Consider the following 14,278-nt stretch of genomic DNA (forward strand, 5'->3'; position numbering starts at 1 on the left):
GTGTGACTTGAGTATGAGCTCTTAGCCAGAGGCACAGTAAACCAATAGCCTATAGTGATCAGCATGTTGCCAAACCTTTCTAAGATTATAAAATCAGGACTTTGTTGTGTAGTTATGTGTAAATGATAACCTCTTGCCTTCAGTAGACAACTCTCTGGCTGGGGAAGGTGTTCAAGGATGGAAAATGTAGATCAGATTTTATTTGTCAATATAGTTATCTAGTTCTCTTTTGTCTTAGGCCTATCTTTTCTTTAAAATAGAGACAATATTTGCAATATTCTGTGGTAAGGATTGAAGTTGTGAGCTTAAAACAAAACCTTTGGGAATTGGAACTGAGTTATATTTGTACTGACAAGCAAATCACAATATTTAGAACTGGGTTATTCTTTGTTTACCTTGAGTGGGCTGCCTGCTTATGTAAACTTCAGAAATGTATGACAAACTGAGTTTACCTAAGGCAAAAACTTCAGTGTAACAGTTTGTTACATTAGAGTTTAAATTAGCAATAATTTTTATGTGTCCAGTTCCATGCACATCTGACTTCATCTGTTTCTTTAATTATTTCCTTTCTCTGTTGAGAGTCCAGTCTTGCTACAGAAAAATAGCCTGGAATTTTTAATTTATTTTTTAAAATACACACGTAATATAGTGCTGTTTGCAAAATGTCAGTTCAAGTCACATACTGGTTATTTTGTCTATTGTTACTTTCCTAAGGATGAAAAAGACACTATGCCAGAAATTAAACCTTAGGTGTTATCATCATATCACAAAAGGTCAGGCTTATGTTACCCACTGCATTGCTTTTGCATGTGTTCCAGTTTCAGTAGCGTAGATGAATGATGAAAAAGATTCTCCCTATCGCTTTTCCCAAGGAATAAATTTACAGTTTCAAAAGCAATCTCATTCCCACATGAAAATCTGAAATATGATCTTAAACTTGAAATATCAAATTGCATATATCTGCATTCCCTGCATTTGGAAACCAAAGCTTCCTAAGTAAACACTCCCCTGTGTTTTGAATAGACTGGTTTGGATGCATTTACTTGCGCAAATTTGTATTAAATTGCTGTTTAAAAAGCCCTCTGATGCTTTCTTGGCTCTTTAATAGAATAGAGTGGGGCTTGAGGGTTGTCATATAAATGCACTGGTTTCTTTTTCGCTTCTCCTTCCAATAGTAAAGTGTTGAATCAGCAGTTTCAGCTGATCCTTGCTTTGCAGCAGTGCTCCCTGTTCCTGATGTTTGGCCAATATTTCAAGCTTGGATATCTACTTTTAGTTACTATCTCTTCAGTTGATTCTGGTGATAGGAACACATTTCTTTGTACATAGCTTGTCGTAGCCATACTGCGTAATGAAGCTAATGTGTAGAGTGGCTACATGGTTGTGACTGGGGAAAACTTCACCATCCTGTCTCACAATGGATTACCCGTATATTTTAGGCAAGGTATGGTATCAATATGGTAGAAATAAATATTACTTAATTTGACATGCTGTTCTTGTAATGAAATTGTTTAATATCTCAAGACACAGATTTAATATTTTGATTGAGTGTAATTCAATTCTAAAATAAAATACCCAGAAGTCACCTTTTCAAGTCTCTTGGCTACCAGATTCTGAACTTACCTGCTGATAGCAGTACTAACAACTGACTCAGGGCAGTGGTTCTCAATCCAGGTTCTGAGCCTGCTCTGTTAAACACATGAATTTATTTCCAGTATTTTAAAAAATAACTACTACTGGAGAATTCCCCTCTGGCATCATTGTTTTGGATATACCTTAATTTTTTGACCCAAAGTCATTACTTGAGCCAGCACAGTAAGGCAGCTGTGGAGTTCTGAATGAAAACTGGAGTGTGCAAAGGAATGAATGGGGATGCTAATTGGGTCAATGTTCCTCTCACTTTTTAGGGTGAGACTGCAGCCTACTTATCTAGAATGTGCACCCCTTCAAAGGCTGTGGTTGCAGCTGTGTGAGGTAGGGTCAAATGCTCTTTCTTGGCTGTGTTGTAAAGCAATTGATTTGAGGTGAGGTGATTGAGGATGCTATTAAAGAGAAAATAATATCTTATTGTTTCTGCTGTTTCATGAACAGCGAGATTGTGTTTTTAAATGTCTCAGTTAAAAAATGTGTCTGCCACAATTGTCTAATCATTGACACTGGGGTGTTAATGAAAAGTGATACTCTTAAAGAAAGTAGTCTGAGGGTATTTTCCTAGCAAGCAAATAAATGATGTGTATTTTCCTATGAAATATTATGTCTTTAAGTAAAATATTACATGAGGTCAAGTTGTTTGCTCAAAACTTTTCAGTGACTTCTATTTCCACTAATGAAAGAATTGGTTGAAAATTAGAATTCTCTCTTGCTTTAAAATACCTGTGTAACTTTTATTAGTAGAGGAGATGAATATCTGAGGCAAAGGGTAGGAGTATACCCAGCGTGTGGTGCTACAGAATTGTCTTTCACTCTAGTGAAATGTGCAAAGGGCAAAAAAAAAAAAAATTGGATGGTGTTTTACATTTTAATATTCGCATCAGTGATATAAAATCTAATCTTGAATTCTGTATTGAAAATCACTATGTTTTTATTAGTTTATATATGTGAGCAAGTAAGCATATGCTGCCATATGTGGTTAATGCTTACATTGCAGTCTTTTTTTTTTTTCTAAGCTGATCTTGTATATGCTTGTTATTGTAAGGCAAACTAAGAACATTTCATTTTCTAGCAGTGTTTATAAATGTGGTTTACATAAAGTGATGAATCTAACATCAACTGCACAAATCTGCCTTGGAAACTCTCCATCACATTTTAATAACATGACATATTTCTTTCATGCTCACAACCAGTCCATGTGGAGTGCAGTTGCATATTTGGTTTTAGCAAAGTTTTGGCTCTTCCCAAGTCGAACTCATATCGTTTAAGCTAGATGAGTGTAGAAAATCTATGCTTCAGCATCTGTAGTTTGTCTTAATTCTCCAGTATTTATATGTATATAAAATGTTTGTTATTTATTATCATGCATGAAATAACTTTTTTTGCATATTTTAGGCAGCTGACTTAGAAATTGAAACGAATTAGTGTTTTCTTTTGCAGTCAAAGTCCCTCACGCTTAGTAGCAACATACTAATATTAAAGGGGAATTCATAGCTTGCTGTATCATTGTCATGGCTTAGCTATCTTATTCCCAGCTTGATGCTCATCTCCTTGGTCATGTAATAAGGTTTGTGCACTTAACTGTATTAGGAAGCTGCTCTGCCTGAAAAATCATGTGCTTGATGAATGAAGGTCTTGAAACGGTTTTGGTTTCTGCACATCAATTGTTAGTCCTGCTTTTGATGCTCCTTATGAGTTTGGATAATGTTACACAGCATTTTTATAGAATATGGGTATTTATCAGCCTTACAGACATTAGAAACACCAGACATTCTTTCATGGAAAATCAAACGGTAGTTAAAATGAAAAGCTCTGTGACCAGTGCCAAACTACTGAATCACTCTGATAATAAGTTCTAAAGGAAAATATTCTGTTTCTGAATACAAGCTGGACCGAGCACAACATTTCCTCATTGAGTATCAAGCATTTACTCTGCCAAAGTTTAACAATTATTAAAAAACACCCAACCCAAACCCACAAACCTGATCACCTGCAAATCCTGGGTATTTTTAGCATTTCCCCCTTTGTTTTAACAAAAAGTATGAATAATATGGTGGTGTAAATGAATGTGTTTTCTTATGCAACCTTTTGCTAGATGCATATTATGCAGAATGTAAAAGCAACATTTATTGAGTTGATAGTTTTAAGAAAAAATAAACTTGGCTATCCAGTCCTTTGTATACCAGAAAAAATGAAATAAAATTTTCAAAGTATGTTGGACTGCAAAGATAACAAGATTAGATTTGGTGTTATGTTTTCTCCTAACATATCAACAAAAGAAATTTATATTGTATTAGAAATGCCAAGATCCCAAAGAAGTTTACTTTGACTCAGTTTGTGATAGATTGTTAGAAACAGAAGCAGTAGGTATGAACTTATGTGTCTCATGAAGAACATGGGTCTGTAAACGTTTGCGTGTGCTTTGACCATATACTGTTTTGTAGATGGAAACAGGAATGGTGTTTCTAGGAAGATCTCCAAACAGCATTTGTTTGCAGGTTTTGAAACACACAGTTTGTTACTTTTGGAAGGAAAGCTTCCAGAAACATTACAAATATAAAGAAGGTTATTATTTCAGTAAGGAAGTGATTTCCCTGCCATAATTATTAATCTAGTCTGTGTTCTCAAACATGTGTTTTGTCCCTGGGAATTTTATAGGAGGGTCTCATTTGTGTCTCACTGACACAATAGCAGTAACTCTGTTGTGCAAGGTTGGGTCTGACATCAAGTATATTGGGAGACTTCTGAAAAAGTCTACTTTAATTGTTAACCACTGTTGTTATGGTTTTCTTATTATTTTCTCATAATTATGCTATTATGTAATCTTTTTTTTTTTTCCAACTTGACACTTAAATTCACTTTTATTACTTACATATTATAGTGTTTTGGTGATTTTAACATTTAGTCTTTTTTCCCATTTCACCTATGGGGAAAACCAGAAGCGTAAGAAGGAAAGGAACAAATATAGCAATTAGATGCAAATTAAGGGAAAACCTGCAATATTTGCTATAGCATAACAGATCTAATAACTATACTGTTAGGTCTATCTCTTTCACCATTGTAAATATGTTGCGGTTCTGCAGCTGTTTGTAGTGGTTGTGCTTACGTATTAAGAAACAAAACTTGCGTGTGTAACGTCACAAACCCATTCTTGGCATTATTCCCTCCGTGGGTGTGTGGTATTCAAAATGTTCAATCTGCTGCACTGATTTTGGCAGTGAAGGCCTGTGGCTGGTTCCATCTAGGTGTGAGCTCTGTATCGCTTGCCGTTATGCATGAGGCGATGTGGTGTGGTAGATGGTAGAACAGAGTTGATTAAAAAAGATAAATCAGAAGACAAACGCTTCTAACCTAAGCTAGAAGGCCATGTAGAAACTAGCAGAGGAGTTAGCATTGTCTCACAGATGTCCTAATATTCTGTCTTCAAAGGTATTTATTTGGAAAACCGGAACTGTGTTAGTTAAGATGCTTGGTTGCCTGGATGCTTTTGCACTGCTCTTTATCACAGATAGAAATGCAATAGATGATAGAAGTTACTTGTACCACTCAGTGGAAATACTTACGGAAATTGAAAGAAAACATGTCATAATTGCATATGAACTTGTGGTATGGAAAATGAAACCTTTTGTGTAGAACAATTTGTGAAGCAGAGGCTATTTATTTTGTTCTATTTTGAATGCTTATATTCCACCAAGGGTAGTTTCCATTTGGCTTGCCTGCAGCAGTACAAAGTAGCCTTGACTTCACAAAGTAAGCTTACTTGCCAATGTACATCTTTTATTTTGTTAAACTAGCAAACTGCATCTCTGCTAAGTTGTCAGCATATGATTCAAACTGCAACTTTTGTTTCATGGTTTTTATCGTTTTTCTGTGTTTTGCAGTGAATGTAACAGATGCATGTCTCCTCACATAAACCCATGGGCTGCGCTTTGGTCAGATTATTGGAACAACATGTAATTACTAAAATTAAGTATTAATCACTTTTTCACATAAAGTTTTACCAGAGGCTATTAACCTAGCCTTCAAAACATGCAATATAGGTAATACAGATCTATTTGAACCCATAGGACATCAAAAAAGAAAGGGGATAATTATAACCAAAAGCTAGTTTAGCAAAAAAGAAATTAGTGGGTGTCAGATTCAAACCCAAGTACTTCATGAAACATTTCGAGTTCAGCTGTGGAAATGTGTAAGAAAGCGTAGTGGATTTTAATGTTTTATAGAAACCCAAAGAGTAATTGGTCTAATTGAAAGAGGAAAAGTCTTGCTTCCTGAGTTTTTTGTTACGAGAGCCAAACTGATGGAAAAAGATTTCTGCCTGGAACATGCTAGTGAAAAAAATTCCACTGAAGAAGTTCAGAACCATCTTGCATTAGAAGAAAGCAAGCCATACGTATTTATAAAGAATAGTCATTTAAAAGGAGATATGAGGGATGAAATATTCACAAGGGCAACCATTCCCTAACTGTGAAGGTTTTGAAGGAACAGAATGCATGAAGCCAGAGAATAAAATGTAATGGCATAGCTGATTTTAAGAATTTTGGAGAAATTGCTGTGAAAAAAAATGAAGTCAATTTTAATCATTTTTCCTGATTTTAATCCCCTAAAAATACTATTACATAATTAATTTAGAAGATTCTTGCCTTGGTTGGTAGTGGTGTTGAATATCTAATATTTCCACAGCTGTGTTCAGTATTACTCCTTTGAGAAAAATATCCGTCTTGTGGAAAAAATAAGTCAGCTTTTATATATTTTCCCTAGGAATTGCTGTCACATGAAGAGTTCCCACAGAGGAACATAGATTTATTTTAGTAATAGTGCATGTAAACCTGACACTTTTCTGTATATATATACTTGTAATGCTACACACTTGGAATGATTTTTTTTTATCTCTGACCTAACTGCTTCCAAGTACTTTGTAGAAAATAGTACATTATTAGCTGATCTTGATAAGTCACTTTATCAAAGCTATGTTCATGTAAATAGCAGCATAAATCAGAAGCCATGAATTACGCAAATGTTTGCATTCAGTAACTGTGTGGAGATCTGTATCCTGTACAAAGAATGAAACACAAAAGAAATGGAAATTCTACTGAACTACAGAGACTATTTACTCAGTGTAAGGAAATTCCTTACAAAACAGACTATTAAAAAAGAAATTATAAGGTGGTTGTAGGAGTTTAAGATTACCATTTTAAATCATGCAGCTGTTAATGCTTTAATTTACTCTAGTTCTTAAATCCTTGGGAAAAAAATAAATCTGTTTAATGAATGGAGTCAGGATGACTCAAGCAGACTGGGGAATTGACTGAACTCCTGAGTATTTGTTCACTTGAAGAGACTACAGGGAATGTTTGTGTCCATTATGGCTGGCAAACTCATAGGACTGAATCTGAAGCATAAGGCAAGAACATCACTGGCTTTTATGAGAAAAGTGAATAACTAAGCCTTTGTAAATCCCAAACACCAGGTAATCTTCTGAGCCCAGCATAACAGTTACTGGATCTTATGATAAATCAGCAACGTTCAGGCATTTCCCCCAGCTGCCTTACTCCTAATACCCAGCATAGTTGTGCATATTTTTATCCTCCCTAAGAAATAAAGTTTTATAAAAGAAGCTGCAGTCTGGGAAAGAGACATACATCTTTTTCTTGAGGTTAATACAGTCTTCTAGTTAGTTGTAGCACACAGCATTTCCCCAAGGTGTAAAAACGGCAATTTCTGAACAAAAAGCATTGAAGTCAATGCCCCAAATACCCCTCTACCCATAGAACTAGAACTCCTAGATGAAAATAAGTGAAAAGTGACTACTACTAGTCATGGGGAGAGGGGTTCCCAGGTATATAGGCATCAGTGAAAGACAGACCTGTATGAAATAAGCACCTAAATTCTAGTTTTAGGTAGTGCCTGCAATAGAATGATTCATGGAAGCTGTGTGGGCTCATATAATAGTACTCAGCTACTGAGCAATGCCAAGATCTAAAGTTGTTGTCAGCTCTCTAGCCCACCTCTCTGTTCAAGTGAGATTCCCCATCGTTTGTATCATGTAGTGTCCTAGGAAACTCAAGTTGTTGGTGGGAATTTTTAGTAGACGTGACGGCGGGGAAGCGACAGTCATGTATTATTCCAAGAAATCTCGTAGCAATGACCAGACTGTGTATTGGGAAACTCCATTAAGTGTGTTCACAGGCTAATAAAGTCAGTAAGTACTTAACAGAAATGTGCAAAGTGACGTCCAGTGGCAATTAAGCAGTGCTGTGCATAAAGTACGTAAGAGCATAAGACCAGCTGCACTGGCTCAGAGCAGAGCCCATCTAGTCCAGTCCCCTGTCTTTGACAGTGACCAGAAATAGTTTTACAGGGAAAGGGTATTACTGTTTATGGTGTTCCTTTGCTTTTTGTGTCCTTGAAGTAAAATAAAGCTGTGTTCTTAAGACAGCTGTTTCATTTAGTTTTGAGATTGACTCTGGGGTTTGGGCTTTTTTTAATGCCATTCCTTTTAAGACTGATCAAACACTATCCGGTTTAGATAGAGACATCTAGTGTGTGGAAAAAGTTGACACCAGAATGTGAACAAATCTGTTGTGCTAGTTTTGCTTTGCTGGAGTTTTTCAGTATCATAAAAAGATGTTAATTTATCATGAGTTGGTTTTATTATGATCAGGAATGCTTTATGCAGTACTTAACTGTAAATTCTTTCAGGGATGAACATTGGTACATGAATGTTTTCCCAAAGGTAATTCAAAGGCTTAGGAACTATTGCACCTTGTTCATCTTGCATCATATGTAGTGGAAAATGCTTATGGAAGGTTCCATTTGGTGTTTTCTGTTCACTTCTCAACCAAAAAGAAAAAAAACAGTGTTAAGTCTTCATGGGTCTATCCTGATGGAATTTTAACATGGAACAGGGTGTCGGTTACCAAGGAACATTACACGTGTAATGTGACTTTGTAACTTGCATATTGGGAACATTAAAGCAATGTATTTCCATTGATTTTCATCATAGCAGTTATAAGAAAATTGTTAAAATTATGCTTGCTAGCATTTGAGAGTAGCTCTTTGCCTGAATCTGTATAAAACTTTTCAGTAATATGTTGATATCTTCTGAAAACAAAAAGCTAAATTCATTTTGATCATATGATCATTTCTTAATGTGGAAAAGGAGATCTGTTTAATGCATTTTAGAGTTTTTTAAATGACGTATTCGCTACTTTTAGATGGAAAAAGTGTTCCAACATTTTTCCGCAATGTTTAGGCCTTGTAACTGTGCAGAAGTTGTTGACAACATTAAATCAGAGCTCTTATTTCACATGTCCGCTGTTTTCCCCTCATTTAAAATGGTTTCCATTGTGCCAAAAGAAGTAAAATTAAAGCCTTTGCCCTTGAAATAGAGTTTGGGATTTAACGGTAACTAGCTCTGATAGAAGGGTAATGTTACTAAATAAGCAGTAGCAGCAGGATCTCTCTTTTGTTCATTAGAAAACAGGAATGTAAGTCTACTGAATAACTCAAACATATTATTAGGAACTAGTCTTTTGGGGTGGATATTTGTACTTTTTCAGGACTGTAAGACTGTTACACAGAGTTTCCTCCAAATGAGTGTAGGTTACATAGTTAACTGCTGTTTCTGGTCCACTAAATCTTTAAATACATCCTGTATGCAAAACTATCTTTAAAAGTAACTCTATAAAAGCATACGCTATTGCCATAGCATGCTTCACCTCTGTGGTTGGGATGTTCTACAAGGTGATCACAGTGTGACACTGACCCTACCCCTTTCAGCAGTGATTTGGCCTGAATTTTGGTCTTCTAGAACTTGCTAGATAACTTTAGCAAGGAGTGGTTGAATAAAAGCTGTAACACATATTGATACTGCCGGTTCATTGTTGCTTTCTCTATATAGACAGAAGGAGGGACTCTTTGTTGGCTGTTTCAGGCTGTAATCCAAAATTAATAGAGGCAGGTAGGTCCCTGTGGTTCCATCTTCAAGCGCCTGCACTTGCAAACAAGTAGAGACTTTGAAGCTTGCTTTTGGAAGCCTCAAACTTGTAGAGCATCTGATATTGTATTAATCTAGAAACATACAATCTTTAGACTTCTTTTCAGAAAAATGGTTTGCATAGAAAGCCATCAGGATTATTATGGAAAATTGTTTTGGTAGTATTTTTCATGTTTCAAATATTTTACTGTCTGCAATCTTTTGTGTTGTGTGAAAATTGTATACATTCAAATACAAACATAGTCCTTAGATTAGGAAATGTTTTCACATGAGAGTTTCAACTAGTTAACATTTCTGTTACAACAAAATTTATAAACTGTTTATTTTGCTGCCATGGCATAATTGTTTATAAAGTTGTGACTTGAAAGAGATGTTAAAAGTTAATTGACTTCTTTCAGTAAGAGAGTGACCAAATTATTGGTAGGGAAATAAACTAAATCATGCTTCCCACTACTGATTTGTTTTCCTACTAGGGGTTTTGAAGTAATTGCAGCAATCATGATGTATGTTTTAGAATTTAAAGTTCAGAAACGGTATCAACCGCTCCCAGTAGTGTTTCATAAAGAAAATCCATTGTATGAAATTTATTGTCCTGGGCCACTAGAAAGCTTGTGATTTTTGCCTCAGACTTCTCTTTGGGACACAATTGAGTGATTTGTAGTTTTGGCATGAGGGGATCTCTTTATTCCTTATTAAATTGAAATAGAAAATTGAGAAAGGAGTGTGAGCTCAACATTTTTGGGGTCTCAGAAGTTCTTACAACCTCGATGCATGGGAATCAAATTCACTTTGGGAGGCGTTTGATGCCTTCATTTTTCTGAGGGTATTTTTGTAAATGAAGATCTTTTACCTTATCTTAGAGGAAACATTGCCACCTAATAATTGCTTTAAATTCAGAAAACTACCCAAGTTTCCATGGCAGCAGTCTTATGCTGTTGGGCACCATTGTGGTTTGTGTCTTACCAAAACTGTATGTTCATGTGAACAAAACACCTCAAAGTTCTGTCATCATCTAACCAGTAGAAAGATCCTACTCAGTAAAAATGTCAGTGACTCTTTCTATTAATATGGTGATACCTGCAGGATGTCTTCTGTTAGGAAGTTTCATTAACGTCGTGCTTGACACGTTTGAATTTATAATGGAACCTACCTGAAGGATTTAGCAGGTCTTGGCCAAATTCTTATGTATGATGCATGAGCCAACAATGCACATCACTTTGAAATAGAACAGAGAGTCTCCTCTTATTCCACAAAGCATTGTGATTCTTGAATTGCTGCAGCTGTTGAGTCTTAACCTTTGCTATTCTGGGTCACTTACTGAATTCAAAATGCCTTACTCATTGTTTCAACATCGGTTAAAAAAATTCTAATGGAACATCTCTGCAGTCTTAGCAACTTGCAGCTTTTATTTATTTGTCAACAGAAATTGCTGCTACATCTCCTCTGGAGAACAGAAAAAATGAGAGTCCTTCTGCACATCCACCCAAATCCAGTCGTTGGTCAAAATTGTTACTTAACAGCTTCCTTCTTTAAACCACATTCTCATCAGGGATTTACACATTTGCATGCAGTGGCTTCCTGTGGGCAGGAAGTCATTGTTTCACCTGTCTAGGAATAATGTGAAAGCTCTCCTGTTATATCTCAGCTGAACTTCTTGCCAGACTAAAAGATAAAGTGCTGCCTTCTTAAAGACTTTAGGAAACTTTCAAAGGACCAGTGGGTCTGAGGCCCAAGCACGTTATTTCAGTGCCACAGGAGTATGGAATGGCTATTACAGGGCTTTGTCTGTACTATTTTGTAAGACTTCCCAAGTCTGATAATACTTTAGCAGAACTATATTCCATTCTGAATCTAATTGCCTTCTTGAAGTATATTCATTTCTAATATAAGTCTGCAAAAAGTAATTGCTGAAATATACTTTAGAGAATAAACAGTAACTGTAGTGGTTTTGTGTTGGGCTGTCCTTGTGTTTTTTATCCTACCAGTGGCCAGAAGAGTCTGAATTTCTTCCTATATTTTTTTTTGACCAAGAACGGTCAGGTCACTTCTCTGTCTTACAATCACAAGCCATAAAAGGGTGATAATCCATTTACTTTGGTTATGAAATCCTTTGAGTCTCACTGTGAAAAAGTAGTGGGTTTTTTTATAAGGCCTATTTCACTTCCAGTGTTGTTGGCAATTTTGAAGAGTGAACAGACTTAAACTGCTTACATGTAACATACGGAAATGTTATCCAAGTTTAATTGCCCGTGTATTTCTTAAGTGAGTAAGCATCCATTTGTTGCATACTCTTCATCCCTTGGCTTTTTTCTCCTCCTTGGTCTTCTGCCTCTGCTACTGTTATGTTCTGATTCCAAAATGTTTTTCCTTCAGTCTCACTGTTTCACTACCATGGTACTATTTTTGCATACTAATTTTAGGTCATGTTATGATAACAAGTGCTTCTCATAGGAGCAGCTCACCACAGCATAATTTCAGACATGCTTGATACTAAGTGTATTAAATGGCCAAAGGAACAATCTTAGATACATGGCTTGCATAAAGTTCACTTTTATGGTATCTTAGATGTGAAAAAGCCCCTATTGGAAGTTTATTAGTGGTCGTGACAAAACTTCAGTCATCTGTACTGTAGTGGTGTTACCCCTTTGGAATCCAACTGAGATTTTCTAGTGGGTCTTATAAATCTGAACATTTGGATAAGAAAAGTATTCAATTTGAATGAAAAGAATTGCAGTGATACATGGTGTTTTGCTTATATTTATTAAAAGAATACATACAATGGTGTGATACAGATCTGAAAATCCCTCCTTGGGTCAGTCTGTGTATTCAGAATGCTTAGTGAAGCTTCTGAAAACACTGCTCAGCAGTGTTGGAAAATCTAGGAATAGACTAAAAGTATTCATTTTAATAATTTAGGTTTTTTAATCTCTCAAAATAGTAGTTTGGGAACTTAATGGTGTTTGACAAAGACAAAAAAAATTAGTCAAAGTATTAGCCAAAATCAAAAAGAAGGGAGGAATCAAATGTTCAAAGTGTATGAGCCGTGACATCAGATCACCCAAACCAGAGCATTGCATGTAAAAACCCAGCCTGTTGATTTCAGTCTTACCAAATCACTTCTGGCCATAGTTACCAAACAAAACATCCAAAGCAATCTTTTTACAGGAATTCGCATATTTTAGGATTATTTCTTAGCAGAAATACTTCATATTTTTGACCCGCTGCCGATGAAGTACTGTTGTGCCTTGCACATAATAGTTTATTTAAGTAAAAACTTTGAGCTAGAACAATGTGACTTTGCTTTTATCCTGATTGTATAGCTTTAGAGAAAACCTAACTCAAGTGTTAGTTAATATGCTAAAAAAAGTTTTGGGATCCTTCACCATTAAATAGGGTGTGAACAGCAATCTTGGGCTGATTACATTGAGGTGTCTGTTGGCAGGAGTTTGGGATGTGTGGGAACTGCAAAACCTTCACTTCCAGAGTGATGGCAGGAAAGGTACGGTTCATTAGTTAATTTGAGTCCCTTATGATGTGCAGTCACGTAGAGCTTTCACGTGCCCTTAAATCCTTTGTTCTGCTCTATTCTGAAGAAGAAATGATTAGGCAGCATACCTATAATACTGAAGAAAGCAAAGTACATATGTTTTTGTGCAGCCCAGGAGAGAAAGGGGACAGTGTATGTGAGAATGATAATGACTTGGCAGTGCTCTTACTCTTATAAGAAAGGACTCTAGAATTGAAGAAGTATGAAAGATGCTATTTCAAAGTTAATTGAAATTGTACTTTAAAATAGATTGTTCATTAATTTTATCAAGATTTTGGCTATTTCAGAAAATATAATATTAAAATCTGTTGCACAATATTAAAAATGCTTCTTCAAAAGACTGAACTCCTTTCTAGGGCAACAGATCTATTTATGAACTATCGAAGCAGACATTCATATCAAATTATTACTGAAGCTGCTCTATCAACATTGTCTCTGAAGTGGTGATTTATGACTATCTAGAAGCATTTAAATAACCATTAACTGAGTGTTTTGTAGTTTTAACTAATTAGTCCCCTAACTGAATACCATGATCCTGATCAAATACAGCATAAAAAGTTAGCGAACTGACTATTGTACAAGTGAATGGTACCTCCCACGCAAAAGAAAGTAAAATAAAATTTGTTTTTTAAAAAAAAAAATAATTGTTCCTTCCTCTAGCTCCCTGGATTCAAACACAGACCTGATGGTTTTTCAGGGTCATCTCTCTAAAACAAACAATTTAACATTTTTGCGGTGAAATTTCAATCAGAAGAGAATTTCTCACTGCAAAATATTTGGTAGAAAATCCAGTGCTGTGGTGTTTTAAGAAATTCACTGAACTGCTAGAATGTTCACAGCTGAAAGACTTTTAATTGTATTATTTTTAAAGCTGACGGTACCATTTAGCACTTAAAATGTTTTAAAATTAATTAATCAAGACAGGACCTAGTTGAAGGTTTAGTTATTCTTTTCTAAAACCTGACCTTGTGGAGGTGTATGAGGGCACAATTTGGTCTATTGTATTTAAGTAGAATTTCTGCCAATAGAAATAAAATTCAGTGACCTAATCTTGAGCTTCTATTTTTACATTTAAAGTTTTT

General features: G+C 35.6%; 1 protein-coding gene across 1 annotated transcript in view; it reads left to right on the plus strand.

The window, feature by feature from the left end:
- CENPP (centromere protein P) overlaps positions 1 to 14,278 on the plus strand; it is a gene marked incomplete at both ends in the record, with an annotated part of 136,337 nt that overhangs the window by 73,121 nt on the left and 48,938 nt on the right. The gene's annotated exons all lie outside the window — the stretch shown is intronic.

This window comes from Gallinula chloropus, assembly GCF_964237585.1.
Source record: "Gallinula chloropus genome assembly, chromosome: 12".
NCBI lineage: Eukaryota > Metazoa > Chordata > Aves > Gruiformes > Rallidae > Gallinula > Gallinula chloropus.